This window comes from Polypterus senegalus, chromosome 17 (assembly GCF_016835505.1).
Source record: "Polypterus senegalus isolate Bchr_013 chromosome 17, ASM1683550v1, whole genome shotgun sequence".
In the NCBI taxonomy this organism is placed as follows: Eukaryota; Metazoa; Chordata; class Cladistia; order Polypteriformes; family Polypteridae; genus Polypterus; species Polypterus senegalus.
The window spans coordinates 1,158,255-1,176,028 of record NC_053170.1 but is presented as its reverse complement, the minus strand read 5'-3'; the positions used below and the strand labels follow the sequence as shown (position 1 = coordinate 1,176,028).

Sequence of the window (17,774 nt, the reverse complement as noted above, 5' to 3'; positions counted from 1 at the left end):
CGAAGGACGGGGTTGAACGGCGCTCGTTCAGTACGCACTGCCCGCTTATGTGCCCGTCCCCAACTCCCTACCTGAGTCGCTTTCGTCTGTGTACAGTCCACACGCACCTGTGAGTCACGTTGACTGTTAATTTTCCAAACACCGCCTCAGTCAGTTTCCACGTTGATTTTTCATTGTTCTTTGCGGTTCCGGCTGCTTTTTTTTTTTTTTTTTATATATAAACCACCCGACCATGGCGGGCTTTACAAAGGGTATGGACGTAATCAGTGCGAGCGTATCACCCGCACGTACGGGGAATTTCTTATTCGTGGGGAACAATTGCAAGCCACGGTCTCCATCACAAATGGGGTTCAACAGCTTACGCACGGCTCCCCGCGCCGGGTAGACACACGTTGATCCATTCAGTGTAGCGCGTGTGCAGAACCGGACATACAAGTGCATCACAGACCTGTTAATGCTCAATCTCACGTGGCTGAAAGTCACTTGTCTCTCTTAAGAATTTGGACGCCGACCGCTGTTGGGTCGTGTAACTATTTAGCAGGCGGGAGTCTCGTTCGTTTTCAGAAATAACCAGCCAAATCGCTCCACCAACTAAGAACTGCCATGCACCACCACCCACAGAATCGAGAAAGAGTTATCAATCTGTCAATCCTGTGTGTGTCCGGGCCGGGTGAGGTTTCCTGTGTTGAGTCAAATGAAGCGAAAGGCTCCACACCTGGTGGTGCCCTTCCGTCAGTTCCTTTAAGTTTCAGCTTTGTAACCATACTCCCCCCTGAACCCAAAGACTTTGGTTACCCGGTTGGCTGCCCTGTTGTGGGGCCTGCATTGGTGAAGCAGGTGAGACGGTAATGAAGCAGAGGCACAGGGCTTATTGGTTTTTAAAGACTGCTTGCTTCATTGGGTTTTAACCAATGCACGGAACGAACCAACACACAATCGTCCGTGTGGCGCGGAGGATGGAACAGGAGGAGAGGAGAAGGACATCCACTCCGCTCCCTCCGTCATGCTAGTCTGCTGGTTTCTCGTTCAGTATACACTGCCTGCTCATGTGCCCACCTCTAACTCGTCACTCGAGTCGTTGTCATCTTTGTAGAGTCCAGATGCACTTGTGACTCACGTAGACTTTTCATTGCTCTGTGCGGTTTTGGCTGCCTTTCTATATATAATCCACCAAGACACCCGACCACGGTGGTAGCGAGGGCGGTGTGTACAAAGTGCAGGAGTATCTAAGACGACGCATGTTTGTCGCGGATGCGAATTGCTGTATGTAGCGTGTAAAACAGTTTGCTATGGTGCACGCGGTCGTGCGTCGTAACCGAAAACTCATTTTTTAAAGACTGCTTACTTCATTGTGTTTTAACCTCAGTTGTAAAGGAACGTTTTAAGGATCCCATGGGATACCCCTCGCATACACGCCACATATGGCCATTCACCTCCGCGAGAAACATGCCTCTATTAACAGTCAACGTGGGTCGGAGCTGCATGTGACCTCTACGACAGACGAATATAAATGACGCCGGTTTTTCTGTGTTGTCATGTCCGAGTTGGTGGGCGTGGCTCTGCGAGTTGTCGTCGTATCCAATGGTCTTGGAGTTGGAGGGTGTGGCTCCTTCCTGCGTGCGCCATAGGTATCTCACTTGTCGGCAGCTTAGTGAATCCACTCCCCTTCTGGCGTGCTTTCCATGGTTGTCTTGCCTTAGTGAATTTTATATATATATATATATATATAGATTATTTAAATGAAGTTAAAGTTTTATCTGTATGATATAATAAACATATTTTGCTGCATTTCCTCTTAAAAGGATCTCGTCATCATACAGTGGTGTGAAAAACTATTTGCCCCCTTCCTGATTTCTTATTCTTTTGCATGTTTGTCACACAAAATGTTTCTGATCATCAAACACATTTAACCATTAGTCAAATATAACACAAGTAAACACAAAATGCAGTTTTTAAATGATGGTTTTTCATACCACTGTATGTAAATACGCGCTTTATAAAGTGCCGCAGGTTGTGTAATATTCTAACTGTATCTCAAGTTTACAGTGAGGTGATTGGACTTAAGTACCAACAGATCTACGAGGAGCACCAGATGGACTGACTGAGTGTGTTTAGAGCTCTTGGGATGAAACTCTTTGTGAACCGCGAGGTCCGTACAGGAAAGGCTCTGAAGTGTTTGCCGTATGGGAGCAGTTCAATTAGACTGTGCGCAGTTCAATTAGACTGTGCGCATGGCTGAGGTAGTGTGTGCTTGATGCTGTATCCCGATAATTCTCTTTACAATTAGCTGCTGTGATTCCCACTCAGATACAGTGATTTAAATACTCCGAGTGGTGCAGTGAGAGGAATATGAAAAAGATGATCCGCTGTGGCAACACCTAATGGGAGCAGCTGAAAGAAGAAGAAGAAGAAGAAGGTGCAGTGAGAGTAACAACGCTAAAGCAGCTATGGTATTTTGAATAGTTTGGCCATTCTGTGGACCATTATTACAAGTTAATTACAATCAGATGCCTTAAACTAATAAACACTATGCGGCTAGTTTCAGTGTATTTATAAAGCCGTGTCAGAGATGTGGATCTAAAAAAGAAAGGGAAACCACACAGGAACAGTAGCACTGCTTTGACGCCGGGTGCTGCCAGTCTGCAAAACCAAGCAGAGATTTTGCGTACAACAGGTTATGAGCTACCGTGGAAATGTGCGAGGCTTTACGCTAAGTTTAGGTTTTATACATCACGATTTGAACGTGGAAAAGTTCTTACGCAACATTTTTGTGTGTATGCACTGTCTATACGTGAGGCCCAGGAACACCTGGAAAAGCAGAATGAAAATGAGGTTGAAAATACCGTTAACGACTTAAACAAAAACGACATATTTCCCATACAACTGCTTTTCACATTTTACTGAAAATCTACCAAACTTAGTTTGTAATTTTTACATTGACTCCAAAACACAGAAACTGGGAAATAATAAGAGTCCAATGAAAAACAGAAGTTGGTTGGAATGAAATCTTGCAGTCACAGAGGGTCCCCAGGATCGAGTCTGCAAACTGCTGGTGTAGCCTTTTCGATGGCGGCCATCGGGATACGGACGCCCGACAAGAGGAGCCGTTCCTGACGTTTGCTGGGGAATTCCGAAAGGTCGTCCAGCAGGAGCGCCTCGTGACCTGGTAAGGCAATGAAGTTGAGGCCAGTGCCAGGGCCGAGATGTTCTTACTTATCTGTTGCAATGGAACATTCAAGAGGTCAGATCTGCAGGACATTACGTGCAAGTCAAGGCTGACCATTACACCATTGCCACGATTAACTTGTCCACCAAGATAAAAAAAAGAACCTTAGAGGTTAAAGTGCCTTTCCTGGACACCTTTACACCACAAAGGCAGCTGCTCAAACACACGAGTCCAAGACACTCTTAGAAAACGAGACTCAAGTCTGCCATCTGTCTCAATGTGGACTGAAGGGTCCGGGGCTTTACCTTCAGACACCCCCCAATATCACTCCATTCTTTGTGCACTGACAGCTGTTTCTTGCTACCGCCAACAAGGGGAGTGACACGCCAACAGCAAACGCAACACAGTATTTTCAGGACACGATTTACTTTTATAGATTTGTCTTCTTAAACTTAATCTCTCTCAGGATAGTCATTTTTTTTGCATGTCTAGTGAAATCAAAACGTATGTTGACAAGGCGTACAAGTAAATCACACGCCAGTAAACGGCTCTGAGCCGTCAACTCTATGCACATTGAAACTTGGACCACCAAGGAGGTTTTGTTTCGATTATTTAAAAAACAGTCACAAGGTAAGCAGACCTCGGTCAGGGGAAGAAATGAGAGCCCTGCCATCTGCACAGCATGACCACAAACGCCATGGGGCACCACCCGACGGGCACTGGAGGAGTTTCTCTTTACGCTTGTTGTCTCACAGATGAACGCTAACTTCTGAGTGGGCAGGACAGCCAAAGCTCTTCGTTCTGACACCCTCCAGTATGTATGTTTGTCTGTCCATTTTTTTAACGGATTTAGATCAGTTTTTTATTTTTCTATAATTTGCCTGAACATTCCAGTTGATTTTGCGACTTCTCTCATTACTCTAAGTATCAAGAGTTCAGTTGCGGCACCGATTTATTCACGCGAATACGAGAGACCTCAGGAGTAGGGAGCTCTCCTCCTCACTCTCACACCAGACTCCGTTCGTGTCGCTCTACCTCTCGCCACGTGTTGGAGCGCACCTTCCCTCCTCTGAGCTAGTGTTACTTGTTTGTTCAGCAGACATCATCATCTAGAGATTGTTAAGGAGTAACGCTTGTCATTTTTGAGCGAGAGATCAGAGCTACATGTGTTAAAGAGGGTACCAGCTCATTGGCAGAGATGACGGCCACGCAGGGATACCGCCTGTCAGAGGTGAACATGATCAGATACAGTGCCAACGTCTGATGTCAGAGCATACCTACCTTCTGCTTGGCCAGAGATACCTTGTCAACTTTTTACATTTTTGGCAATGAGAGCACAGCGACATTTTCACCCCCGATTGCAAAACCAAAAATATTGGATATCAAGATGCCCTCGGACAGGAAAGCCATCAACAGAACTCCTTCTTAATACAAATGCTTACATTTTTTTAATTGATTTTTACACTTTGTCCTGTTTCACCACTACGCGGGCGGAGCTGCCGGGGGACAGCTAGTTTTCAATAAACAAGATTTTTTATGACTTCTTAACACTCTGCTACTCAAGTGGACTCGGCAGCGGCCTGCGTCTGCGTCTGCTATGGATGGTAAAAGGCAGCGAGAGAGAGAGAGAGAAACATTTTGGAAGGCCCAAGGAGGAACAGCGGGAACTCAAAATGAAACCAAAATGAACACCACCCAAAAATCAGGTCAAAATGAACACTCAAAATGAAATTTTCGTGTGTTACTTTACCTCATGTGCTTTTGTATAGACGACCAGGAAAACCCGTACAAACGCTGCTCACTGCTGACTCTTATTACAGCACAACGTTTTCTTTTAATTCTTGTTGTTCTTCATTAAAACATGAGATTAAAAGTGTTCTCGTCTGCCACTACAAAGCACGTCAGGTAAGCAGCGTATCGTTTTAGGTGGAGTATTCTGTTGAGAGGGCGATGCCCTCCTGCTGGCGTCCAAGATTCTGGATTCTTGGCGGTGTTCAAACTGCTTTTCTTAAATATCCCCCCCCAATGTCATGATGTGTGACAGGAACATTCCACTAAGCACGAGATGGTGACAACCCAGTGCCTCAAAAAGGAGGAGCTCATTGGAGAATAAAATAGCAGTTTCTAAAATAACAGGAAGAATTCATTTTGAACCACTAAATAAAGAATCAAAACTAACTAATCCTGACAAAGAAAACACAGCAGCAGGCAGCCATTACAGGACCCACAACAGGGCAGCTCCTCTTCTTTACTCACTCAGACTGCCAACACGCCAACTACAGGACCACACTCAAGAGTTTTCCTTTTCCTCCTCCTGGCTTTAAGCACAAATCCACCGTCAAAGGCACAGTGAGGGGCGGCTCGGGGCAAGGCTGGCATTAACACGCCAGTCAGCTGGGAGCACAGCGCACTCTGGTCAGCTCATTTAGAAGTCCAGACCTTCAAGACACAAAACCACCTTTCATGTTCCCGTCGAGGATTTGCACGTTTTCTGTTTCAATTTGCAATGTCTGCTCGGCTTCCGCTCATTTGCATGTTTTTATGAAACGCAGATCATAAGAAGAACTTCATCCAGTAGACCCCATCAAGCAGCTCCTACTCTGGCCCACCCTTAGAGCTGCGGTGCAGGGGACACTTTTAAGCCATCAAGAGTTTGTGACGTCACCTTCCCAGTTCAGCGTGTTCACGGGTTTCCGGTCGGAGTTGTGGGAGAGACGCCAGGTCGCTCTCCAAATAAAAAGTGATTAAAGATGAACTATATAAGGAGCAAACTAAACACAATGAAGGTGGCGTGTTGTGTCGCTCCAAACGCAGTACAACAACAACAATGCCAGCTCTGCTTGGTTGGCCAACTTACATTTAATACATTTGACTGAGGTGAAAGGTCGTCAGCACTCAGAGCTCACATTGCATTGTTACCCCCCAATTGTCTTTGTAGGGCCCACCTCAGAGTCCCCGTTTGTCTGACAGCACACGATCGCGGCCTGACAATTCACTTTTCAATCGGCTTCTTCCTCACATTAACCCTTGGTGTTACTATTTGTATTCTAGGTTATCAGCGTCGTATTCAAACCCTTAGGCTCTGGCGGTTCTAATCCCCCCAAGTGAGGGGCTTACTGCTGTCCCACCGCACTCTGCTGGGGCCTCACTGAGGTCACTGCCACATTTTCTGGATTAAAAACGGACATCTCTTTAGGAGCCACTGGTCATGTGACCGATCCTGGCAGGCAGGAATGAAAATGAAGAACATTTCTGACAAAGTGATAACAACGAAAAGGTTCACCAAACTTGTGATGTTTGGATTTGCCGGACCCTCCAAGCACTGTTGGCTCAATCAAGCAATGACAGCTGCGTCCCAAAACTCAGGCAATGCTCACAAACGGGACAGGTGGGCAAACCCACCATGTGACCGGAATAAAGCCAGCAGCACATTACACGTTTCTAGCCGGAGGACACATCAGGCTGCAGTTGCTGGGGTCTCAGGGGCTGGACGATCACACACTCCCGTGACGATATTTCTAAAGTCCTTACAGCCAATGAGGTGCAGTGCTGCCCGACGGCCCCAGTGCCTCTGCGAAGGCCTTCCATGCAGGGCGGCCTCTGTCACTGCACAACAAACCCGGCACATCGGGAAGTGGTGAGGCGGCCTTCTGCTGTTATGCACCGAAAATCTGGAATAGCCTGCCAATAGGAATTCGCCAGGCTGATACAGTAGAGCACTTTAAAACACTGCTGAAAACACATTACTTTAACTTAATCCTGATACTCTGTATGTTCAATTCATCATAACAACTATTCATGGTGGCTCTAAAATCCGTACTGACCTCTACTCTCTTTTCTGTTTCTTTTTCCGGTTTCTTTGTGGTGGTGGTGGCCACCACCTACTCAAAGCTTCATGATGCTCCAACAATGATGGACGGATTAAAAGGCAGAAGTCTACGTGACCATCATCATCATCAAGCCCTTCCGTGAGAACCCTAAATCCAAAGAGGACTGTTTCATTTATGTTAGGTAGAATGTCCAGAGGGGACTGGGCGGTCTCATGGTCTGGAATCCCTACAGATTTTATTTTTTCTCCAGCCGTCTGGAGTTTTTGTTTTTCTGTCCCCTGGCCATTGAACCTTACTCTTATTCGATGTTAATGTTGATTTATTTTGTTTTATAATTGTGTCTTTCATTTTTCTATTCTTTAATATGTAAAGCACTTTGAGCTACTGTTTGTATGAAAATGTGCTATAGAAATAAATGTTGTTGTTGTTGTATCGGACAGACGGGCCTCCCTTCCGTTTGTGTGATCCACTGCCTTTCCTCACGGCATGCAGTCTACGCACTGTACTGTCACGACTCTGTCAGCGTTTGTCTCGACTGACGACAGAGCTTCCATTGACATACGATAAATGAAATGGCACAAAGGCAGGTCCCCGCGTGCTCCTGGTGTGTCCAGTACTCGGCGCCCACTGCGTACAGAATGCAGCGTTACAGACGTGGTGCCTTCTATCTAAAGTCAGGGTGACAAAAATGACATCAGACATAGAGGCGCACCCCGCCCCATTAAAATGCATCACTTCGTTTAACAGCCAAATTGACTAATGGCGCTCTAGTCAGAGCCATACGCAAGACACGAGTGTACCTTTGGCCGATTGCTGATTGGCCGACAGCTCTCGCTCTCAGACACACACAGCCCGCCCCCTATGACTCAAACCCACTGGTGCAAGTGGCAAACCAGTCAAACTACACAACTGGTGGCCATGGGCGTGTGCTGCAACTGTCCCAACTCACTAAGATCACGTAAATGAAGTCTGCAACTGAAAAGTGTCTTGTGGGGGAAACGACCGACAAGCCCACCATCACTTAGAAAAGAAAAAAAAATATCAGCAGAGTTAATGGCTGACTGCGGAGTGAAGGGCCATCAGGAGGCAATGACATGAGTGCCACATAACTCTGGCCGGCCTGTAAGGGAGAAACCCGCCACACAAAATAGAAACGGCTCAGGGTTGGAAATAACAGCAGCAAATAAACAAGAGTTTTTTTTCGGGGTAACGTGAAACCAATAAAACGCACAGCATGCCACACGTGTTGTAAAACCCACCTGTGCCTGGGCCCTGATAGACACCTTCATCACAGTGAGTCACGATGTGGGCGTCCGCATCAGACGGTGACATCAACTTACTCGTGAGGAAGAGGAAAATCTCACAGGGAAGCTCGTTATGGTCTGCCAAGACGTCTCAGGTTTCAGCACCGCAGGGAAAACAGCCATGTTGGTGTGCTCAACGGCAACACGAGGAGTATACTGGAGCCCACCCACAACCACATCCAGAAGGAGTGGCTCGGTTAATTCATGGTGGTCTACAAGCACGTGGACGAGTTTGACCAAATCTGCCTAAATGAAACAGCAAATGTCACAATCTGGCAGGCACTGAGGCTGCGACCAACACTGGGAAATGGAGCCTGAAAAGGACGTGACCTGTGGCCTTAACAGCTGGGCAGGCATGCGCGAAGGCCTACTTTAACATTACAGAAGTATCATTATTCAGAAACACTAACCTAAAAGGAAGTTACAGATTAAGTAATGCGATCAATCAATAACCACAGAGCAGTTAGTACAAATGGTGAGGGCCTTCAAACTGGTCATCCAGCAAACGCAGGGCGAGACGCAGCGAATCACCTCGTACTGAGCCTTTCCTGGGATGACACTTTTGTATTCTTCAGACTGGTTTCCTTTCTTGATGTACACGGACCACTTTCACTGCCCTCACTGCCACATCAGACCCCATCCTTCACAAAGGACGTCACCTGAACACCACTTGCATGAACATGGCACACATAGCGCGCTCACATCCTCCACACTCTCCACTGCGATTGGGTAAATCAGCTGAACGCCTCACGCTGCTCGGTCGCTCCTCATGACTTGACCTTCCTCCTCCGCCAATACCAGCACAGACAGAGGCACTCATGGGGTCTGTTCAACTTTAATGGTACCCTCTGTGATGGCGTCACCAGTGCTCTCTGTCCACCTGACATTTCACAATCAGGATGCCCAGTGTATAATCAAACAGTTTATTTAGCGATGGAACTACGTTACAGTGGATGGTACAACTTCCACCTGGCATCGTCTTCTCTTGAATGACACAAAGGAGACAAACTGAACCTGCAGGGAGGACAATGGACGGGCTTTCATTCATTTTATTCAATTCAAATACAGATTTGTTGAAGTGAAATTTCTAACCAGCTTAACTATGGAAAGAAAGTAAAAGACCACATAAAAGTTGATTAGCGTACTGCATGTAGCGTAACGGTTAGAACTGGAGACGTTTGCAAATTGGAAGAGGTTTTTTTTTTGTTGGAATCATTTAAGGAATCCATATATTTTAATTGAATTAAATGAACTGCTTTATAGACGTCCCACGATTTTAATTTTAGTCACATTTTTTACTTTGTAGTGCATTTGTGATTAAAATTGTGTCACTTTAAAATCTTAATCTATTTTTTATCCGAGCCTGGAGGGTTGCCAACCAGGATTGCGAGAGGTTTCATCGTGTAGTGGGTGCGGCAACGTACTGTACCAGTGAATGCTACCCAACTTGACTGACAATTTTTTTTTTTTTGACTTTTCAGTGCATTTTTCATTAAAATCGTGTCATTTAAAAATCTTTTCTTAATATATTTTTTAGCCACCCAGTCCTCAGCACGTTACAAAAACCTTGACTTGGGGGACAGAGAGGAATCGAACCTTCGATCTTAAAGTGACAAGTAACATTCATTCAGGTTCAGGTCTCATTTCAGAAAATCCTAACCTCGGAGACACCAGTCACACGTGTCAAGTACAGGGAATGTGGAGACTCAAACCTTCAACTTTTCTTAGAAAAGCCTGACGCTTTATCCAGTAGACCGAAATCAGCAAATCACCCCAACAGTATTTCGCCAACTTTGTATATAAATGATGAAAAATTGGTAAAATTAAAAAAAAAAAAAAGTGTGTGTACCGTGGTCTCAAACCTTTGACCGTTTGATTGAACATCCAACACACTAACCACTTGACCACTGCTGCTGAACTGTCATACTGAACTACAACATCAAAATGATTTTTTAATTTGTCTACATTGGTTTTGAACCTTCGACCATTTGATCCAAAGTCCAACACGCTAACCACTTGACCAGCACTGCTAATTTTTCATATACACGTGTTGGCTAAAAACACTATATACGTGTGTGTGTGTGTGTTGTGGCAGACAACCGGGAAGTTCCCCAACCAGGATGCCACCATGACGGGAGGACTGGGGGAGAGGACATACGGAACACGAGGGCACCTGTGGAGCCCAGGACGACAGCACTTCGGCCACACTCGGAGGTGCGGCCAGCAGAAGGTCTGGGTGGCACCTGGAGTACTTCTGGGTGCCCACGAGGCAATTCCACCACAAGTAGTGCTGGGCGGTATGAGCAAAATTCTATATCACGGTATTTTTCAAAATGATATCGATTTTACGGTGTTCAACTGTATTTTTCCCCCCACGAGTGGATGTTAACCACATTTTCCACTGCAATTACTGCAGGAGACGACTGGCTAAGAAGAACCTGTCATGTGTATTGTACAAAAAAAACATTTTAATGTGCACACAAGTGTTAATCCGGGTTTGCATGGCCCCATAAACTGATAGTTGTCAAAGAGGGTGGCACTAATGAAGAGAAGGAATCAAATTTATACTGTACTGAGGTTTTGTTCTGTTCTGTGTATTGTTAAAGCCCATTGCGGCACTCCTGGTGTGATTTTGGCCTATACAAAAATAAATGGTATTGTACTGTACACTGCATGACAGTTGCAGTCACAATATGGAGCCTTTTAATTGAACAAATTTTGCAAACAACTTAAGCTAGAATTTTGACAACATATTTTCAACCACCCAAAGGGGCATTTAGACTTAAAACGTAAAATATCCAGAGGTCCTTGTCAAACGTTGTACTGCACTGAACATGTCTTGGAAAAGGAATAAATAGTCAATATTTTTTGTACACCAACTCCACTTTCTGTTAATGTTACCAATCTCTGTCCACGGACACGTCAGCCATATGGATTGTAATGGCGTTGGTCATCTCGATCCACCGCTTGCTCTTTTTGTCGTAGGCAGTTCCTCTAGCAAACGCGTCTACAAGTGACGTCTGACACGAGTGTCCGCTCGCTTTTTCAGTTTTACCTGAGGACGTGGAGGGTGCCAGTCTTAGTTTCGTACATTCATGGCACTCAAAAGCATGTTTGTGGCTAAGGTGGTGCAGCAAATTGCTCGTGATGACGCCTCTGGTGACAACTTCAGCTCGACAGCTTCTGCAGTAAATAGTTGTTTGGTCCACATCCGACCTTTGAAGACCAAAATGTCTCCAGACAACAGACACGGCTCCTTATTTCAGCAACAGTTCTTGTGTGTCATCACGTTCAACATTATCGACTGCTACAGCTTCAGTTTTGGAATGTTCTCTGGCCATTTTCACCGCTCAATACCTCCACTAATGCCTGTACTCCGTTGCACGCGTGCTTAGCGGTGTAGCAGTGGAAAAGGTCCCCCCTTAAACACTTTCCCGCTGCGCCACGTTCCAAACGTTGTGTGGGCTATTTAAACTGGTGTTGCGGCATAAGAAAAATCTGTATCATCGCAAAAATAAAAAATGGTTTTGGTATGAAGCGGTATAGCGCCCAGCACTAGCCACAACCAGATGAGGGCACCTGGAGCACTTCCGGGTGCGGTGTAAAAAGAGGCCGCCTCACTCCATTCAGGGAGCCAGAGTCGGGAGGTGGAGGACAAGAACAGAGAAAGAGAAGAAAAGAAAGACAGACAGACAGAGAAAGAAAGGACAGAGGTACTTGTGGGGGATTTGTGTGCAGTGCTGGAACTAAAGGAAAAAGAAAATCCAAGCGTGTGCGCCAAGACTTGTGTCACTGTGCCTGTCTCTGCCGGGGTTAACATCCACAGTGTGTAACTGCTAAAAGAGTAATAAGAGGAAATGTAAAATTTGACTTAACTAACATACAGATGCCGGGTCAAAACTGATGAAATACTGCATTGTCACTGGAGATCAACATGCATGCAAAGCTTGAAGGAAATCAGTTACGTAAAAATGAGTAAAAAAAAAAAAAAAACAAAAAACACAGACAGAGAGGGCAAGCTGAATAAAATTGTGCAATAAGAACGCATTTTCAGAGAGTGTGTGTGCCATCTGTTAAACACAAGAACAGAACGACGGAGATGTAATCAAATAACAGCTTAATATTTTTCAAGGGCGATGTGAAGAGCGAGGAGGTGCAGGACCAAGCAGTTTGAAGAAGGTTGCTCAAGCACATCGACCCCACACTTAAAAGGGGGAGAAGTAACATTTTTTTTTCATGGACACCATAAGTTGCGAAAACTGCCGCAGGGTTTATTTTTGTTTTTGACAAGGAGCTGTATGACGTCATGACTTGCTGCATACAAATGGAACAACCGTACAGGATGTGCGCACCAGCCGGGTCTTTTAAAAACAGAAACCCAAACAGAAAAGAAACCTCTGAACTACTAAAACAACAAAATGGGGCCAAGAGAAGCCAAAACACGGTCCAAAGATGAAGCTTTTAAAAAAAGCAGTACTGGAACATTTTCACAAGGCAAGACGGCTGCTGGCTGTCGGGAATCTGAGCCATCGCTGTCACGGCTGGTCGGCTCCTGGACACAAGATAGTGACGTCCGGTTCTGCTAAAGAGGCAGACGAGTTGCAGCAGTGGCACAATCCAACTGGCACACCTGCCAGCTTTAATTCTCCGACCGCCCCGTGAAGATTTCCTTAGGAGAGGAACGCGGTGCACTTGCTAAGAGAAGCGAGTTCTCCGAGGGGCTTATTAAGTCTTGCTAATTAGCTAATGAAACATGACAGCCACCTCCAGAGCTACCTGGAAAGTGGGGAAACTTTCAGGTAGGTTGTTTTTAGAAGGGTTTCTCTTGAGCAAGTCAGCCACGAGGGTCTCAAAACTGTCACCTTACCAGCCCCTCCGAGAAGACCAGGGGAGTGCAGCAGCGATCCTGGAGGGCTGCCGGTTTTCCCTCCGGCCACTTCCTTAATCAGTGGCCAATTTGTGCTGTTAATTGTCCTCTCTTTTTTTCCCTTCATTATAAATGCTGTGTTTAAGACTCGCCCTCTGAATTTGTTTGCTTTTCCTTATTAAATGGCAGGAAAACAAAAACAATGTGACGTTAGCGAGCCAACGGGTGACCAGCTAAGTCGGGGCCTCAAACTCCAACCAATTTCTTAATCTGAAGCCAACTGCTGTTGTTAATAAATCTGTTATTTAATTCCATGGCTCAAGTTCTGCCACAGCAGACATTTCTAAAACGGTTTGGTTTTATTTTTTACTAAGAGCGCCACCTGAAGATTAACATCACTAAGACCACCACCTCACCCCCATAGGTTAGCTGGTCATGTGTTGGCTCTTTCTGTATCACATTATTGATTAGCTGCTAATTAAACAAAAAAGAAACAAGTAAAGGAAGGCCTGAATCTTAAATAGCAAGACCATTACAATGAAGACAAAAGATGTGAATTAGCAGCAAAAGCTGGTCACCAATTAAGAAAAGCATTAGAATGGAAACCTGCAGCCAAAAAGGCCCTCCAGGACCAGACCTGGACCCCCCTGAAGTGTCCCCTCTCCATTTACTGCCACTATATTCATGTAAATATTGTGAAAATATTAGAAGAATGCAAGAAGACTCATCAACATCTAACATAAATGTACAACGCTTTGTAGATGCTATAAATACGTTGCTGTCATGTTGACAACAATAACTCATTACTGTAATAGACAGAAAACCACCTACGAACATTCATTTCTGGACTGGGAGTCTGAATGTCCCAGTTAAACGGATCACACAGCTTTGTTCTGCCGCCCCTCCTCTGCTCTGCACACACAATGTGCGCCCGGGTCCGGCAGGTGTTTGAGTGACAGGAACAGACACCGTTTTATACAAAGCCTAGAACAACATCTGCAGTGTAAATCGGCTTTTACACAACTGACTCCTAAAACCAACAGGACACAACACTTCGCAGCCGAGGTGTCAATCTGGAGATTCGATGCTCCCCCTGTGTTACTGTATTTGTCTTCCAAAGACCTGCGTGTCGGATTTATCGGACCACCTCCTGACGGGTTCCTACCTTGAGTGACTTCTGGCTGCACCAAGGCTAAAGTGTTAAACGGGGTCCAAGTCCTCCTCCATATTCTTACGCCGTAACACACCAAGGCGTCCCCAAGTGAAGTCCCGCAGCAGAAGGCTTAGCTGGATGGTCAGAACTTATTGGAACTCCACGACACTGCGACAGCAGTCGACGATCCGCGGGGTCCCCCGAGGACGCGGTCACACAAGCCCGCAGAGCCCCCGGCACGGCCGGACGTCCTTGCCAAGCTGCACCTGGCCTTGTCCCTTTGGACTCTACCCGAGTCGGATTCCTCCTTGGCTTCGCTTCCTTGGAGCCACACGGCAAGCCGCAAAAGACGGCTCGGAACAGCTCGACCTACCGCTGACCCCCGACGTCTGCCATCGCACGTGGGCGTTCCACGAATGCCCAAAGAACACGACGGAGGGGGTCGAGGCGGCACCACACATGCGCCGTAGCAGTGCATAAGCCCGGCTGACGACGGAGGGAGACTCGACGCCAACGGGGAGGCAGCAAGACCTCTGTGGGCCCGCCGAGACCTTTTGGGGAAAAACTCCAGCATTCGTATTCTCACGCCCGGAAAACTCTAAACTCATACACGTTTACACTTCAAAATAAACGCAAAACCATACCTTGTGCTGTGAAGCCAAATCCTGCCGAGCTCCGCCTAAACGTAAAGAAGCAAAGGCTGTGGCGTGTGACTCACTGGCGCCGCCCTCATACGAGCGTGCGCGTGTTGTACGCACGCACGCACGCACGCTACAGCAGGCACGGGCACGTGCGCGCAGAGAGGCGGTGGGACGGTCCGAATGTCCGCTTCTGTCAGTCAGGCTTTTAAAATGAATTGCGTTTGAAAGGATTTATTTCCAATTCTGGAATTTTGTTCAAAATTCAACCTTTTCCAAAACGTTTGGCGCTCGCGTTACCTTCTTATTGATGTGTAACTGTAATATTAATAAGGTACGCTGTCGATTAGAACACTTTCACAAACAGAATCTTTTAGTTTGGTCCATAATTTAAAATTGGCTTTTTCCGCTCATTCTCATAGGTGTGTTAAAGGGACTCATCCTGATTTTTTATTTCAAAATAAATATTTATTTTTAGTACAATTTTTTTTACTTACACAGTTACTCAGTTCAAAAGAGACTATTAAGTTATTCCATTTTTGAATTTCCTGTACTTTTAATTTTTCAGTTGTGTGTTATTGGAAATGGAGCCCCTCAAACTGTTTGAACCACAGCAGTCCTTGCTGATCTTCTAATGTGCGCTCATTAAACCCAAGAGACACTTCAACAGGGAGATGTGCACCACTCATACTACTGTACAACGACATCTCGACCCTGAAGGAGTCGCTGCAGACATCGCTGGAGGAAAGTGCGGAGCCCATTGCTGGCTGGAAAGGACTCCATAACTGCGAGCCCACCAACCCTACATGATCAGAGAGAAGGACACGTGTGGACCCTTTTGTTGATTTGGGACCTGCACTCTGGCTTTTTGAAAAGGCTTGTGTGGGTTTGACCCCAGATGACTTTGAAATCCCTTCAGGAGCCTCCTGACTCAGTGGTACGAGAAGACCACCCCATTGGTCTCGTTGCCATGTTTAGTTCTGCAAGACATCAAGTGTTTTGGAGTTCCACCTCATCTGTGGCTTTCTAGACCCCCCAAAAAATAAAATTTTTAGGCCATTTTTGAATCATATTTTGTGCTGGAATTGCCAGCCTTATGATGAAGAGTAAACCAAGGGGTGTCTTCAGCAGAAATGACCAGAAGGCCACATCCACCGACCACAGGGGTTCAGTGGGATATGAGGGGGTCACAAAACTTTGAAAGAAATAGGGAGCGGTAATATCAGCACGCAGAGTGTCGTGTGATGCGATTTTCAGGATGCTGGTCACAAATATGATACTATCTTTGATTCTTTATTGGTGGTCTTCGTCCTCTAAGAGCCACTCCGAGAAGGTTCAAAGTGGCAATGTGGGGTATTGTTTTAGACCATTTCAAGGTCTGTGATTGGTTCTTGATGTTTGATCCTTTACTAGCGCCCTACAGACCACCGTCAGAGGGTGACAAATGACACATTTCTATTACAATTGTTCAAAATGACAAATTTCAAACCTACGCATGTGGGATATCGTTTCAGACCGGGGTTTCTTAAGTTACGGGCTGCTGTTCTGTTTAATGGTGCTGTTTTGTGAAGTGGGATGTGGTGGGTCACCGCGGGTTGACATTGCACCGGTGATCGTTCTCGATTCTCCATGGAGGGGAAAGCCTGTTTTCAAGTATTTCATGATCAGTGGTTATAAATATGTGGCTGTTTTGGATTTTTGATCCTTTACAAGGCACCAAGCCTTCTATGGACTTCCATCAGTGGGCAACAAGCAGGCGCCCATCCCCTGCTCGATGAAACGATGGCATCTCCACACGCCAATGGCAGGAGTGTGAATTAGAAGTGAATCGTACTGCCTCTCCTGGTGACGTTGTACCTCCCCAAGTTAGAAGAGAGCGTCTGGGTGTCGTTCACGTATTTTCAACTCTTGTTGACACTCTGGCCCTGATCCTTCATACATACAGTGGCTCAGCCAGGTTATTGAGTCCATCACCTCCATCTTTAATTGACGCTTCCCCCCAAAATAATGGAGGACTTGTAATGCCTCCTGGATGCTAACGGAGCACTTGAGTCACTTCAGTTGGTTTTTAAAACTCACCAGTGGATTGAAGGAGCTCGCTGAGAGGTGACCGATGACTTGTTGGTGACTTGGTGACCCTGCCGCACATTTGTCATCACAGACCTTATCTGGAGCGTTAGGTTCTCATTATGGACACAGCACTAAACTGCTTTACTTCTTGTCTCTCATTTTCGGTGAGTCCTGCTCCTCTTCTGCACCTGCTCCCGGCAGGGTCCCTGGTGGGTCTGTCCTTTTTTTGTGACACATTCTCCCGCTTGGAAATGTCGCGTCTCCTTTCAGTTTTAAGTGGACAACCTGCAGATCGGAGGAGCCGTCACAGCTTCTCTTTGATTGTCCACAGGATGTCGGAGGTGGCTGGCTGGCTGGCTGGCTGGTGATGATAAGCCCGCTGTCCTTGTGTTGAGCCCCTTCACGGCCAGCAGCCACCCTGTCAGAAGATGACGTCATTGTGCTAGGATTCCAAATCCAAAGATTAGCAGATAATTTGGAATCCGTTATATCATCACAGAAGGACTTGGATAGCAGACAGGCTCGGGCAGATTTGTGGCAGACGAAATTTAATGTCAGTCAATGTAAAGAATGACACACTGGAAGTAAAAAGGTGAGGTCTGAGTACACAATGGGGGTCTCAAAATTGAGTGTCCACCTCATGAGAAGGAGTTAGCAGTCATAGTGGACTCTAAGCTATCGACTTCCCAACAGTGTTCAGAGGCCATTAAGAAGGCTAACAGACTGTCAGGTTATATAGCGTCTTG

General features: G+C 46.1%; 1 protein-coding gene across 3 annotated transcripts in view; it reads right to left on the bottom strand.

The window, feature by feature from the left end:
* The window catches only part of ccdc47 (coiled-coil domain containing 47), a 42,999-nt gene extending 27,938 nt beyond the window's left edge, over window positions 1–15,061 (bottom strand). For 2 of the 3 annotated variants that reach the window (XM_039739151.1, XM_039739150.1), the window contains exon 1: window positions 14,333–14,691. The gene's annotated coding sequence lies outside the window, so the exon portion shown is untranslated. Of the gene's footprint in view, window positions 1–14,332; window positions 14,692–14,964 lie in introns of those variants that run through there. The other variant, XM_039739149.1, reaches the window with a different exon arrangement.
* Between the last annotated feature and the right edge of the window lie 2,713 nt (window positions 15,062–17,774).